This window comes from Onychomys torridus, chromosome 23 (assembly GCF_903995425.1).
Source record: "Onychomys torridus chromosome 23, mOncTor1.1, whole genome shotgun sequence".
Classification (NCBI taxonomy): Eukaryota; Metazoa; Chordata; class Mammalia; order Rodentia; family Cricetidae; genus Onychomys; species Onychomys torridus.
The window spans coordinates 44,403,298-44,419,185 of record NC_050465.1 but is presented as its reverse complement, the minus strand read 5'-3'; positions in this window follow the sequence as shown (position 1 = coordinate 44,419,185).

Below are 15,888 nucleotides of genomic sequence, written 5' to 3'. Positions count from 1 at the left end.
CCTTTCACATCACTAATTCTCTAATTTGGGCAATTTCTTGAGTGGTTGTATTTAATCATCAAGTAGCTCTCCCCCTTCCCTTCCTCATGGAGAAGGCTCGCGGGTGCCTCATTCCCCTGACTCTCTCAGAACTGAGAATGTCGGCTTGTGGCTTCTCTGTACAAAATGTCTGCTTGCAGACTGCATTACTCTACCCTGTTTTGTTTATTAATTAAACAGTAACTTACAAGCATACAGATAATAGGTTTTGATAGTTTCCACACATACAACCATTGTATTCCGCCTGTTTATCATAACCCTGTTGTCTTCTCTTGTTTCCTTTCTAGAGTTCCCTGCCCGGTCCTCAGCATATGCTAACATAGGCCTGCTTCTGCCGTCACGTCAAGGGTGTGTGTCTGTGTTTGTGTGTATCTGTGTGTGTCTGTGTATATGTCTGTGTGTGTGTGTGTGTGTGTGTGTGTGTGTGTGTGTCTGTGTCTGTGTGTGTGTGTCTGTGTCTGTCTGTATGTGTCTGTGTGTCTGTGTCTGTCTGTATGTGTCTGTGTCTCTGTGTGTCTGTGTGTGTGTGTGTCTATGTTTGTGTATGTGTGTGTGTCTGTCTGTGTGTGTGTGTGTCTGTCTGTCTGTGTGTGTCTGTGTCTCTGTGTGTGTGTATCTATGTATGTGTATGTGTGTGTGTCTGTGTGTGTGTGTGTCTGTGTGTATGTCTGCATATATATGTGTCTGTGTGTGTGTGTGTCTGTCTGTATGTGTCTATGTCTGTGTGTCTGTGTGTGTGTGTATCTATGTTTGTGTATGTGTGTGTGTCTGTCTGTGTGTGTGTGTGTCTGTCTGTCTCTGTGTCTCTGTGTCTCTGTTTGTGTGTGTGTATGTCTATGCGTGTCTGTGTGTCTGTGTGTATGTCTTCGTATGTTTGTGTGTGTCTGTGTGTATGTGTGTGTGTGTGTGTGTGTGTGTGTGTGTGTGTGTGTGTCTGTCTGTCTGTCTGTCTGTGTGTATCTGTCTGAAAATTCCTCCCCTTCTTTAGACAAGGTCTCATATATCCCAGGGTGGCTTGGAATTTGCTACATAGTCAAGGATGACCTTGAACTTCTAGTCTCTCTGCCTCTACTCTGAGTGCTTGGATTGTAGGCATGCCTCACCACATCCGGCTTCGGGGCTTCTCCTTTGTGTGACTGTTTTTGTTAACTATTGTTTTCTCATTATTTATAGGGGTGACGGAGTTTTGATTCTGAACTGATTGTATCTTTAGCTGCCTGCTCCCTCTTTTTATCTCCTCCCTTTTTCTAGTTGATTTTTTTCCAGCTTTGAGTTTACCGTGTTTGTCCCTGGGGATTACCGAAGAGACAGAGGAATATTTGTGTTTCCTCTACCAGTGGGATAGCTCAGGGAGAAGCAAACAGAAGCTAACTGACGATCAAAACCCTCTGTCAGCTCGAGATGAGGAATCCGGGCATCGGGTGTGAGTTCCGGGGAGGACCATGAGGAGGAGTAGCCGGTGCTCACAGACCTGGGCGAGCTGGGAAAGGAGGCAGGGGCCCGGCAGCTGACATCACAGTGTGGCTGGGAGCCACACCAGGGAAGGTCTACTTGACACAATTTTGGGGGTCCCCAGGGTTCAGCTTGGGGTCTTCATATAAAGTCTAACTCTGTGACCTGGGGCCAAGTGTTTGCTATTCTGGGCACCACTTCCGTCCCTTGTACTGTGAGAATGAGCCAGTGCACATCGTTAATGAAGATGAAATTATGATTTATCTAAAGGGCAAGGTACATCATAGGAAGTAGTTAATAAATGCTGGTTATTCCCAAATGAGCTAAATTCCCTAAAATGAGCTGGAGATGTAGCTCAGTGGGGGAGTGCTTTCTGAGTATACATGAATTCAATCGCTTGTACTGTGAAATTAAATAATTAATTAAAATATAATTGTGGGGGTTGGGGATTTAGCTCAGTGGTAGAGTGCTTACCTAGCAAGTGCAAGGCCCTGGGTTCAGTCCTCAGCTCCAACCAAATATATATATATATATATATATATATATATAAAAATAATTGTGGAAGCCCTGTGAGTCCCTACTTAGACTGTGAAGCCACAGAGAGGAAGGACTGCATCGTACTCCTTGCTGTATGCCTCCCATTTAGTAATGAAAAAAAAAATGTATGGGTGAATGTTGAGCATGGGTGAATGTACATGCCTGTAATCCCAGACCAACAGAGTCTGAGGCAGGGGGACTGGAGGTCAGGCTATCGCTGAACCTTAGTGAATCTTATCAGGTAACTTCATTGTATCGTTGCAAATAGCAGACAGTCTATCTATAATGGCTTAACAGGGCTGGGTGGGCTAGCCTGGAGATCAACTCCAGCCTGCTATTTAAAAAAAAAAAAACAACATTTCTTTATTTATATTTATGTGTGTGAACATTCGGCCTCTATGAATATGTGTACCACGTCTTTGGCCTAATGTCTCTGAAGGCCAGGAAAGGATGCTGGGTTCTTTTGAACTAGAGTTATGGATGGTTGTGAGTCACTATGTGTACCCAGGTCCTCTGCAAGAGGAACAAGTACTCTTAACCACTGAGCTATCTCTCCAGCTCCCAGACCTATTTTTGTACAGTCTACAAACTGAGAATGCTGTTTGCATCTTTCCAGGTTTGGGAATAAATCAAAAGATTAATATTTTGAGAAACTTGAAACCTGCATGAATTTTGTTGCCTGCGAATAAGGTTTCACTGGAGCATGGCGGTGCCCAGTCACTTACGGAGTACGGAATACTATGGTAGACTTTGTCTGTAAAAGGCCAGTCAGTAGTGCAGGCTTGCTGGATGGTCTTTAAGGCAGCTTTTCAGTTCTTTCATGGTAGCAAAACGCAGCCACAGGCAGTAACCTTAGAAGACATGCTGAACTCCTGAAACAGTAGAAAGCAGAAGGGTTCCTCTCCAGGGAGCCAGCTCACCTAGGGTCCAGGCCCAGAAACCAACCAGTGTTAGGATTCTGATCATGCAACTTCAGGCCTTAGGGTCTGCTTGTCTAGAGAATTTTTAAAAAGTTTGCGCTAGATTTTGTTTATTTTTTTTTTAACAACAACAAAACACCCACATTTATTTATTTATTGTGGGTACATGTGTGTTTGCACCACAGCATGTGTGGAGGTCAGAGGACAACTTGGGGGAGTTGGTTTTCTCCTTCCACTCTGTGGGCTCCAGGGATCAAACTCAGGTTGTTGGTCTTGGCAGCAAGGGCCTTTACCTGCTGAGCCATCTTGCTGGCCCCCCACTTTTTTTGTTTTGTTTTGTTTTTTTCTTTCTAGGCACGGTGGCCTCAGACTTGGGATCTTCCCACAAAGCTTCCTGAGCACTAGAAGTACAAGCATCCGCCATCACTCCCAGCTGGAAGACTTCTTTTAGTTCGAAGCTTTCAATTTTTTATCTTGGTATTCCAATAATAACCCATCTATTCTGAAGGTATGCGTTAGAAGGTTGAGTAGTTAGAATACTTCAGTTGTTGGCAACAGACCTTAAATCAAGCAAAAAGATACTTACTATAAAGACAGGCAGAAAGCCACAGAAATGAAGGGTAAGCAGGAAATACAGGTTAAGAGGACCTCTGACCTCTGACTCTTCTCCAGACTGCCATGATTGCATGCCTGATGTTATGTGTCTCAGCTTTCTTTAAAGAACCACCGTGATTGTACCCAACAGAGAGCAATCACCCCTCAAAGCCAGGTCGGAAGCTATGAGCAGAGAAAAAGGAAGTAGGCGCTAAGTGGGAAAGATGGCAGACACCCAGGACAGAGAACCGCACAGTCGTTGAGATGCCAGACGATGAAGCGTGAGGACCCGACTCTGGTTCGTGAGTCATTTGCTCATTCTCTCAACAAGTCCCAAACTTGTGCATGGCATTTGGAGGACGCCAAAGAAATAATTCTGACCTCTAGGAAAGGGCATTTGGGTTTTACTTACGAAGACCTGGAGGTGGAATGTATTCCTTTTTAATTTGCGTCATTAAACTATATCCGGGAATATGCTCATTATAGGACAGATGTGAAGTAATTCTCTAATTATATGTATTACTCTGTGGGCAGAGGATCCGGGACAAGTGACTTCTCTCACATGTCAAGGGGCAGCGCTAAAAGCAGGGCTTGACTTCCTGACTTGGGTAACTGTTCTGAATCTACTGCCTAGCAACCGTGGCTGCAATTCAGGAGCAACAACTCTGTGAGGAGCCTGGCTCCCCACAGTGAACTTCTCAAGGGTAGGAGCTGAGACCTGTTCCCTCTGTTTCCCCTGGGCCTCCAATGGTGTTGGACACAGCAGACACTCACTGAGGAGCCTGCCATATAGCTTCCAGTGAGGAAGCTAGGCTACCTCCACTTTAGAGGAAGATGAGTTAGGGGAGATGGCAGCCACCCGCAGCTGTGGTCAGCAAAGCCTGGTCTAGAAATCGAAAAGAGCAGAAGAATTCGAAGTCTTTTTCTAACAGGAGATGGAGCTGAAAGCGCCCTGGTGCTCACGTTGGACGATTTATCCGTCTCAGTGTGTACGTTATTACTTCTGGCACATAATGAAACATTATGACCTCACAAAGCAAACGAGGGAGTGTAATTGTCTCCATTCATCTCTTCCCCCCTTTCTATGATGAAAAAAAAAAATGCTAGCCTGGGCCTTGACATTTGCTCAGAAGGGAATGTTTATAGAAATTTGTCTTCAATCAAGTACTCCTGCATGTGTGCACTCTTTGTTTAGAAAAACCCACCAGCTCGCTTGACTTACCTCTGAGGGCTGGTGCCCGGGCCTTGACTCAGCTGTCTCCCATTCTGTGCTGGCCCAAGGGCTCAGGCAGGCTCAGCGCTGCAGGGTTAGAGCAGGCCCCAGTGTGCCTCGGTGTGTGTGTGTGTGTGTGTGTGTGTGTGTGTAGGACTTCAGAGACTGTGAGATGGCTTTTTTTTTTTTCTTTCTTTTTTTTTCCAAGACAGGGTTTCTCTGTGTAGCTTTGTGCCTTTCCTGGAACTCACTCTGTAGACCAGGCTGGCCTCGAACTTGCAGAGATCCACCTGGCTCTCCCTCCCCAGTGCTGGGATTAAAGGCGTGTGCCACCACCGCTGCCGGGCTTATTTATTTCTTTAAAAAAGGAGAATGCCTCTGTTTTTCTTACTTAAACTTACCTGAAGGGAACAGGCATTCTCATCCATCACTACTTTGCTTTCCCGAGGTGTTGGGTCTGCCCAACGAGGCCAGGTTTTGGGCAAATATAGGGACTTCCAGCCTTTGTTTTGCAACCATGTATGTCTCCAACTGTCGGAAGGCACGTGGAGAAAGTCTCAGAATTAAATTAGGCTCAGTTCACTTCAGCCTAATCCATATCCCTCTACACTGTAAGGAGCAAAGGAGAGGATGTCAGGGAACTGGTCTCTCCAGAGACTGGCTCCTTTCGAGATCCTCTGGGGAGGAGGGTCCATCACGACTTTTCTTATCTTCTTGGCAGGAATATGGTGTTGTTTTATTTAAATAATTTTTTTTCTCCTCCTTGTATCTTAATATGGGGCAGCCCTGTGGGCCGTATTCCCAAGTCCTTAAGCAGTTCTTTACTACATCCACGTGGCTGCTGGTCTGACGCTATGGTGACCACTCACCAGTCCCACCCTCCTCCATCTCTCTCCTGTGTCATGGTGATTGCTCAGCCTCGTATATGATAGTGAGTCGGAGGTATTCATTAATACAGCCCAGATGGGGTAATTTCCTCCGTGCCAATTTCCTTGGCAATTCCAGCAGGCAGTAAAGACACCCCCACCCACCCTCTCACCCCGGTTTTTCCAGACAGGGTTTCTCTGTGCAACAGTCCTGGCTGCCCTGGAATTCCATCTGTAGCCCAGGCTGGTCTCGAACTCTGAGACCTGCCTGACTCTGCCTCCTGAGCGCTGGGATTAAAGGCGGGCGCTGCCACCACCCAGCAGCAGTAGAGCTATTGCTGTTTAAGTGGAGGAACTTTCTGGTGGGCTGCTGCTTACTTACACTTCTCTCATAATCCAAGAGGTTTCTCAGAAGCTGGACTCTTATTTCAGCTGGGTCTCATTTTCCTTTGTGTAGCCACAAAGTTGTATAAATTGAGAGCAACACTGAAGGATGTTATTAGACATGCTCAGACAGAAGCGTGGGTGGCAGGAGTGTGAGGTCACCAAGGCCCCTGATGGGGTCACCCAGTCCCTCTTAGCATATCCTCATCCTCCAGGAGTCTGCCATGTGGCTCACTCTGCGGGTTTCGGCAGAGATAATACCTGATCACCATCCTTTGATAGTGCCTATCTTTTTCTCCACTTTCTTCCTTAAAATGGTTCCAAACATTCCTTTCATATGAAACTCATTTAGAGAGTGATTCAAACACCAGGAGCATCCAAAGAATGTTTAAAATTTCCACTCCACCAAGTGGCTTTACAAGCAAAAAGAAGTCCAGGCAGGACACACCCAAGGCTGGGGATGGAAGCTGCAATCAGACCCTGGGATTCAACAGCTCTCCAGAAGAGCCTTGAGACAGACACTGACTGGTGGATTCTCCAGGGTGAAGGATCTCCGCAGGAGCAAGTGTGGAGAGGTAGGAGAGCCGAGGAGCCAGGACTCAATGTGCTGCTCACAGCAACTCTTCCCCTGAGCTTTCAGTCAGGGCTTCTTTCTCTAGGAAGGTTCCGGGGAAGCTAAGAGGAAAGAAAATTTCAGCGGAATGAATCTGCAGTGGAGCCGTAGAAAGGAGAGCAACACGGGATTGTTCCTTTGCAGTGTTTTGTTGACCAAATAAATCCCTTGCCAGATTCTAATTCCAACATCTCTCTCTCTATTACACCACAAAACAACCATCTCTTACATTATGAGAAAAGGGGGGGGAGGGGGACATCCCCCAACACCAAAATCTAAAGCCTTGCACCAAAGTTTATCAATGACTGGGACCCCTTAGTTCTTTTCTTCTGTGGGAGTCGGCACTGCCAAACGTCCCTTGAAACTTTGGGTGTCCAGAGTCCTGCTTGCAGGGCTGCAGATGATTACGCTAATGATGCTCAGCTTCTCCGACTGGCATGGGGAACTTGGGTAGTGATAGCAAAGCAGCTAGGAAGATTCTGAAGCTTCCCAGTAAATCAGCTGGAATGAGGAAGCTCTTTGCATTTCTTGCCTCATTCTAAAATAAAGCTGCCAAGATCCAATGTAATCCCGGCGGCCGCTCTGTCCCTAGGCAGCAGGGCCCTTGCTGAAAGCCACCTTCCCATCTTGTCGCCCTTGTTTCTCTAGATTGTCAGTGGGTTTGCAGGTAACTTTCACGACGTCCATTTGATCTTGTAAGGAGCGAGAGGAGGCTTAGGTCTGACTTGTGGGAAACTCCATGCTTGCTGTCTAGTTCTTTTCTCATGATCAGGGGTGTTACGTTTTTCCAACATCTTGGACTGTCCAATTGAATATCTGCAAATCATTCTGAATTTGAACCAAACGGGGAGTTGAAGGATGGAGAGGAGACTCTGCTCGATGGACCACCTGTCTACACATTTTCAAAACTTAAAAGAGAGCTTGCAGAGATCTTCTTTTTAAGGATAGCGCTATTCCAGCAAGGAAACACTTGAGGAGTGAATGACTGAATTAGAAACAGGTGTACTCACCTTTCTTGAACCTCTCTTCTATTTAAAAAGTTAAGGGAGCAATGCTTGTCATGATGTATCTCAGATTCAGGGCACCTCACACTATTTGGTGGAAGGGAGGCAATTCCCTGAACCCAGCATGTGTATACTAGCAAATGTTTGCTGTTAATGGCTCATGGCTATGCAAAACATACAGTATGTACAGTGCGTGTTGCACATATGTACATATGTACATACTGTATGTGCTATGGACAAAGCTGAGTTAATGTAGCTGAGTGGTCAGTAAACTCTGTATTTACAGTTCTGTTTTTACAACCGACTGACTGTTCTAAAAACTACTGTCCGCTGGTCGTGGTGGCACACCCCTTTACTCCCAGCACTGGAGGCAGAGGCAGGCGGATCTCTGTGAGTTCAAGGCCAGCCTGGTCTACAGAATGAGTTCCAGGACAGGCTCCAAAGCTACACAGAGAAACCAAGCTTGAAGAACGAAACAAAAGAAAAATTATTGTCGCCACCACCTCCAACAGTAAACTCTCTAGTTCTAAAAATAAATTGGTTCCATATCTTCTCATTTAAATTTAGGTCACTAAATGATCAGCCAAACTTTCCCTGAAGCTGAAGCCACTGACATGACATACCAAGATTTACCCATGCTACAGAAGTGTGGCTAACCCTACAGCTCGGTGTTTATGTTCATAATATAGCTCTCTATATACTCTTGTTCTGTTGTCTCTAAAACACTCATTAAGTGGTCTAGAATTCTCCTTGTAATTTCAGCACAGAGCCTTGTATCTAGCAGATGTACCTAACTAAACATGTATCGAGTATCTTCCATGTGTGGCAGGGCAAATAAACCGTGGAGTCTAGATTTTTCTTGAAAAATCCCTTCATTGGCTTATAAAGTACCATCTAGAGACATCCTTCACTAATTTCACACAGCTGAGTGTTCCTCTAACAGTGGATCAGGTTGCTATTTCGTTTTGCATGATTTTGGCTGGGAGCCAGATGAGTGAGTTGTATCTTAATATTTAGAGGCCTGAATGTACTATAAACATTTCTTTTTTACACTCCTGCTTCAACGTCACCTCATGTCTGAGAAACACAGGGGCAGGAAAGCCTGCCGAGCCTCCGCAGGGTTCGTATCCCCACGTCTGCTGACTCTGGGGCCTCATTTGTTGGGTGGGTGGATGATTGAAATCATCTCTATTGTTTTCTGTTTCTGACTCCATTTCTGCTGGGGATAAACCATTATGAACCATTACATATTAAAGCATTATGTTGGGAAGGATTCTAACACTGAGCCATCCCCCTAACCCAGAATAACCATTTTTGAAAGCCTTATTTTTAATTTCCCTTTCTTTTTGGTGGATGGCCACGTCACATAGTTGAATGTGAACTGTATAATTTGTTACTGTATGATGCTAGTTTTTTAATTAGCAGATGTTTGATATGATATTATTTAGTTCAGCTACATTATTGACTCTGATAGGAATATAAGCATTTTCCCCATGAAGGATGGGGAAAAGTCAAAGGCTCTGATGTCTTAAGGCAATAGCAGAGCATGTGAAGTAGTAAAGGAAGAAATTACTAGTCATTTAAAAAAGGAAAATAAAAAGAGAAAGCAGGCTGGTTAGTTGAATGTCTGGTCATAAATATTAGAAATTTCTTAGAGCCACAATATACAGCCATACCGGTCATTTTAATACCATCACTAATCATTTGGAATACTCTGACATCCTTTCATTTCATTATTTGTGTATTTAGTGGAAACTCTTTAAAAAGTCATGTCACTAGCCAACACAAGTCATTTCATGGTTATGATGTAATTGTAAGGTAATATTTCAGGGCTGTCAACATCAAAGACTTGAAATATGACTTAAAAAAACTCAAGCGAGACCCCTCCGAACAACCTCTTACAGGGCCTAGCCAATGGCATTTCGTCTTCTGTTTTCCTTAAGCTTTTAAAAACAGAATCATACAAAAGATATATTCTCTAGAGGCATATGAATTAGAGAGTAAAAATAAATAATGCCAGGTGAAATTTCCCTTTTGATTTAAACAGTGGGAAATAGAGGTATTGAATATGTCAAGAATAAAAAGAAACAGAAAAAGTATATTCAAATTGTGAATTCGGGGCCTGAGGGGGGGGGGGGATTGGTAGAACTCTGGCCTAGCAAGACCCTAGGCTTAACACTAAGAAAAAAAATTGAAACTTGAGCCTTGGAAGGAATTTTTTCTTACTTTTGTTGTTGGTTATTTGTTTGATTTGAGACAGGGTTTCTTTGTGTAGCCCTGGCTGTCCTAGAACTCCTTCTGTAGACCAGGTTGGCCTCAAACTTAGAGATCTGCCTGCCTCTGCCTCCTAAGAGCTAGGATTAAAGGCATGGGTGCCACCACGCCTGGTTGAAGGAATGTTTAAAAATGTATTGAAGATATCTGAATAGTTTATTTTGTAGAGATTTCTAGAGTGTTAGTTGTGAAACTTAAAACTCTTTACATACAATAAAGACCAAAAATTCTTTCTAAGAAATTGAAGACAGCGATGTTCCAAAACAGGAAGTGGTGATGGTGTCATGGGCCTATGAGGATGTTGAACTAAAGTCTGTCAAATTGTGCAAACAGGAAAATTGTATACTATGTGAATTATTTATCAATAAAGATCCTATAAAAAATAAATAAAATTTTTAGTTACTCCAAAAAAATTCTTTCTATACAAAGAGGCCACATTACCATATATATTTTCTATGTGTTTTAAGAGTTAAAAAATGTTTTATGCATATTGGTGTTTTGACTGCATGTATGTCTGTGTATCACATCCATGCTGGTGCCCTTGGAAGTCAGAAAAGCCATTGAATCCCCCAGGAATTGAAGTTACAGACGATTGTGAACCACCACGTGGGTGCTGGGAATCAAACCTTGGTCCTCTGGAAGCGCAGCAAATACAGTTAATTGTTGAGCCATCTCTCCAGCCCCCTATTTTAAATTATTTTTTATTTATTTTACATGTATGAGCATTTTGCCTGCATACATGTCTATGTACCGTGTGTATGATTCCCCAAGGAAGCCAGAGGATGGAGTCAGATCCCTTGGAACTGGAGTTACAGAGTGCTGTGAACTGCCAGGTGGGGGCTAGGCACCGAATCCTGGTCTTCTGGAAGAGCAGCCAGTGTTCTTAACTGCAGAGCTGCTTCTCTAGCCCTAAATCCTTCTGTACTTTTGGCCACTGTAAGCTCTGCCGTGAAATGCTGCGGGTGATTCCACAATATGATATATCTTCTTCTGCGTCTAAGGTGATGAAGAAAGGAGTTGTCCAATTGTCATGAGCTCTTTAGCCTCATCTGACTTTTAAGAAGCTACAAAAAGAGAGAAGAAAGGCGGAGACGGATGGAGAGATGAAGGAAGGTAGGAAGGAAGCGAGCAGGTAAATTGAGAAGAGGCTAGGAAGGAAATAATGAAAGTAGACAGGAAGGTGGGGATGGAGGGAGGGAGGAAGAAAGGAGGAGAGAAGGGAGGGAGATGGTGATGATTTCTTTCAGTCATGAACTGCTAACCCCTGTGGTGTTTCCCAGCTTTGGTAATTCCAAGTGAGACTCCAGCATCCTTTACTTCCTGCCAGACTTGCCAGAGAACATAATTTAAAAAAAAAAAAAAAAGAAGCAGAAGACTGATTCCTAGAGGCAGAGAATCAGCTGAAAATCACATGTAAGTGAAAACAAAACAGACCCAACAGAATTTTCCTTTCAGAAAGACAGAACCTTAGCTTTGGCTACTGAGAAATGCCACCTCCAATGAGAACTTCAAATTGGAATGATGTGATACCCCCTCCTCCCCAGAGACTTCCTAGGACCAAATGTCCCCACTGTGGTCTTCTTCCACTTGGCCACTCAGAGGTGACACCTTCCCTCAGAGAGCCAAGAGATGCTAACAACGGCAGCGATGGTGGTAATAATAGAGCCGAGCGCCTCATACCTACCACTGCAGTCTCCACCACGTGTCAGACACAAACTGTTGGTTCCTGCTGCTGTTGTCCATCCCCACTATACTCCTTCAGACAGGGGTTTAGTGTCACTGTGAGGGGAAACTGCTCAGAGAGGTCAAGTAGCTCAATGTCTTTCAACCGAACAAGGAAGCCTCTGAGCTGCACTTTGACCCTGTGTCTGCTTTTACCAATAATCTGGTGGGGAATGCTATTTTAAGGTGTGTTAGTTTTGTTTATGTTGCATTTGTTTAGCTCTGTGAAGATGTGTTACTGCGCCTGTGTAAAACACCTGTTGGTCTAATAATGAGCTGAACGGCCAATGGCGAGGCAGGAGAAAGGATAGGCGGGGCTGGCAGGCAGAGAGAATAAATAGGAGGAGAAATCTGGGAGGAGGAGGAGGAGGAGGAGGAGGAGGAGGAGGAGGAGGAGGAAAGGAGATGGAGAAGGAAGGAAGAGGACTCCAGGGGCCAGCTACCCAGCCACCCAGCCACCCAGCCACCCAGCTACACAGCAAGCCATGGAGTAAGAAACAAAGAAAGGTATGCAGGAATAGAAAAGGAAAAGCCCAGAAGCCAAAGATAGATGGGATAATTTAGGTTAAGAAAAACTGGCAAGAAACAAGCCAAGCTAAGGCCAGGCATTTATAATTAAGAATAAGCCTCCGTGTGTGGTTTAGTTGGGAGCCCCTGTGTGATTTATTTGGGAGCTGGGTGGTGCACCCCCCCCCCAGCCAAAGAGCACAAGCCAACCAACAATAATCTCCTTTCCTAATACTCTGGCTGACTGAGCATGGCTATCCCTTCATAGCAGAGCCAAAGAGATAGGACGAGAACACATGAGAAACTTCCGGGAAGACTGCAGAATAAATGGTTAGCACTGTCCTGGACATCCTTTGCCTCAGTCATGAAGGCCAGCCTAGTTTGCTGTTACATTCCTGGTGTCTATCACATAGGAAATCAAGAAATGTGAAGTGAAGGAAGGCAATGGGTTATCAATAAGTTTGTTCTGGATTGATCTGAAACTTAAAATCACTGTTAAACCCATTGGGGGGCCTTTAAAGAATTGTGGTAATTTGGAAAGGGGGCTTAAATAGAATGGCTCAGCGCACACTAAAAAATAATGGGTGACAGTGGTAACAAAACGTATGGGGTACATTCACAGTGACAACCCAGGGCACACTGAGGTCCTCACAACACTGATCCCAAGGTGACTAAGAACCTGGTTGAGCTCACTGGTAGGTTGGTGGGTCTCATGATGGTGAAGAACCTATCGGCAACTTCAGATATCACAAGGAGGCTGAAGAAGACAGTAGAGGGTAGCGGGGGCCTTTCTCCATTCTGGGAATCACTGGGCTGCTACCACCTGAGCTGCTCAGACCATTTTTCTAGAATGTGATGACCAGGTGATGAAGAACCATTCCCTCGCAGCCCCAGACCCATGAAGCACCAGGATGCACACACACCCACATTCCCCCAGGTACTCCCCTGAAAGCCCACCCACCTCGGTGGGGTTCATGAAGAGGGACTGAGTGGGTACCTTCCCTAATGGAACATTATAGCACATTCCTTCAAGGTAGGATAAAAGCAAAAATTTCCCCTGGCACAAGGCCACCTGGATGGCTAAAATACGGCGAGGCAGGGTCTAACTGCACTCCATGATGTCACTAAGAGGGGCGCGGAGGATGTATGTGGCAGCCAAAGTTTCTCTGTCGGGGAAGAGATTTTGAAACTGACTTCAGAGACAAGAAAGGAGTGTCATTGTTAAAGCCTGAGTTTCAGGGGGAGACCTCATTTCATCGGAACACTTAATAAACCAACTCTGCAGAGTGGAAGTTCTAGGCCCTTTAATCAGCCCCACCTGCAGGCTCAGGGTTCACGGCTTTGCAGGACTTCGGGCATGTCTCCCACAGGTTAGCTCCAGATTCAGTCAAGGCTTCATCCACTCTCTGGAGAGTTCTTCCCTGCAGCCTCCCTAGACAGTCTCCAAGCATTTTATATCCAGAGGCCATTTTCCTTCTCCCTTGGCGTCTGTCTGCTTTACTTGTGAGCACGTTCGTTCCCATGAAGACGTCTGTCCTCAGATCCCAAGATCTGAGGTCCTGAGAGCAGAGAGACACCATGCTAGCCAGGAAGAATCCATTCCTGGCCCTTCTCTCCACAGCAGCCTGCTTATCGTGTTTGTTTCTAGGGAGAAAAAAAAAAAAAATATTTCCCAGAACAGCCCAGAGAAGAAAGTTAAATAAAACCCCGGGCCTCCGGGTGCTTTGGATCAGTCTATTCGACTTTTGACCCTTCTAATACAGAAAACAAAATAAAATTTTTTTTTTTTTTTAAAAATTGTACTTTCTCATTGACAAAGTATATCAAAGTGGGGACAAATTAAAAAAAAAATTAAGCTCATAAATTTGACAATGCTATTTGCTTGTTCTTAGGAGCCGCCAAGAATTTATGCCCAAGTTTCTATTTTATCTGTAACTATAAGTTTGTTTTCACTGGCAGGGAAGTTCCTTCGGCTGAGGGTAATTTAATTTTGTTAGTAACCAGACACATTCTGTTTAGATCTGGACTCCTTTTTAAAACCGGCGCTTTCTATCAATCACTCATCCCCAGCATGTTTGGATTATGGACCCTGCTAAAAAAAAAAAAAAAAAAAAGGGCGGCGGGAGGTCTGCTCATTGATGATTTGGTGACCAGCAAGGGACAGACGCCGTATCTACAGCAGCTTCCCAGAGAGAAATATTATCAATATCCACAGGTTAATTAGCAGGAAATGGTCCGGCCACAGCTCTCCAGCCACGTGGCCTCCTGCCCCCTGGGACCCAAAGGCAGCTTTCCTTGTGAATGGCCGTTCTTGGACATTGCCGAAGGGAGAAAATTCCAGGAATAGTGAAAACATCGCTCTCCACTCCATCACTAGCAGCCAAACACAGGAACCATATTCAAAGAGTTCTTTGTCCACGAGATAGCGCGGAACCAGAAACTTGTTCAGCCAGATTCTCTTGTTACAATTTACTGCTTCATTAGGTGGGGGCAGGGGCAGACACAGCCTTCCTTTCAATAATAGGATGATCCCACAGGAAGCTTGGCATTTCCAAGTGTGTGTTTAAAAAGAAATCCCTTCCTCTACCTGCCCCTCAGCCTCCAGTGTGGAAAATGTGCCTCTTGACTGTTGGAGGGCGCCCACTCGGAGTTGGGGGGATTGTGGACCGGTAACCACACCAGCGCGCCCGCAGTGGCTTCCCAAGTGGACCCGGGGAGGTGCAAAGGGCGGCCCTCTTTACAACACTTTCTCTCCTCGGGATTAAAGGCGGGAACCCAGGCAGGAAGGGATTGGAAGAGAGAGAAAGGATGGACTGACATCCACCTCCTGGCAGAACATTCCTAAGAGAACAATCGCCTTTGTTTCCAGCAGGCTGAGAGTCGCTTGGGAAGAGCTGCCCGGATCTGGGTTTAGGGCAAGTTATAGCCTGTGTGTACACGTGAGGTCTCCTGGTGACCAAGGGCCCAGGTGGGTGGGCCTGGAATGTTGATGCTCTTGCAGAGCTGAGGGGGTGTTTGGGCGCATTGTTGTGCAGGCCTGCACCCAGCGTTCTTGTATTGGCTTCTGAAACTCCGACCAGCAACCCTGTCCCCGGGAATTACTGAATGCAAGTCCCCAGAGCAAGTTGGATGCTGACTACTAACTCGTGTTCGGCCTGTCCACTTTGGGGATGGAAGGGGCTTTGGCTTTGGAAGGGGCCACAACAACCTGGATAATCAAAAAACAACACTCAACAGTTTCACAGACCCTCAGGTATCTTTAGGGAATCTGGCTTGAGGACTGGGCGGTGGTTTGGAAGAAAATTGACCCCCAAAGGGAGTGGCTCTGTTAGGAGGTGTGGCTTTCTTGAAGTAGGTGTGTCTTGTTGGAGGAAGAGCATCACTGTGGGGGTGGGCTTTGGGGTCTCTTTTGCTCAAGCTTCCCTCAGTGTGACACAGAGATCACTTCCTGTTGCCTTCTGATGAAGATGCAGCCAGCACCACGCTCCCCACCATAATGATAATGGACTGAACCTCTGAACTGTAAACCACCACCTCAATTAAATGTTTTCCTTATAAGAGCTGCCATGGTCATGGTGTCTTCACAGCAATAGAAACCCTCACTAAGGCAGATTGTTTTTCCAAAGCTCCTCTTCAGGTAATTCCCATGTCACGGTAGGGAAACTCTTGACCTGTAAGGAACTTCCTGGCATGAATACAGTCCTTAAAGCTGTTTTTTTTGTTTTTGTTTTTGTTTTTTTTTTTAAAGCTGCTAATGCATATT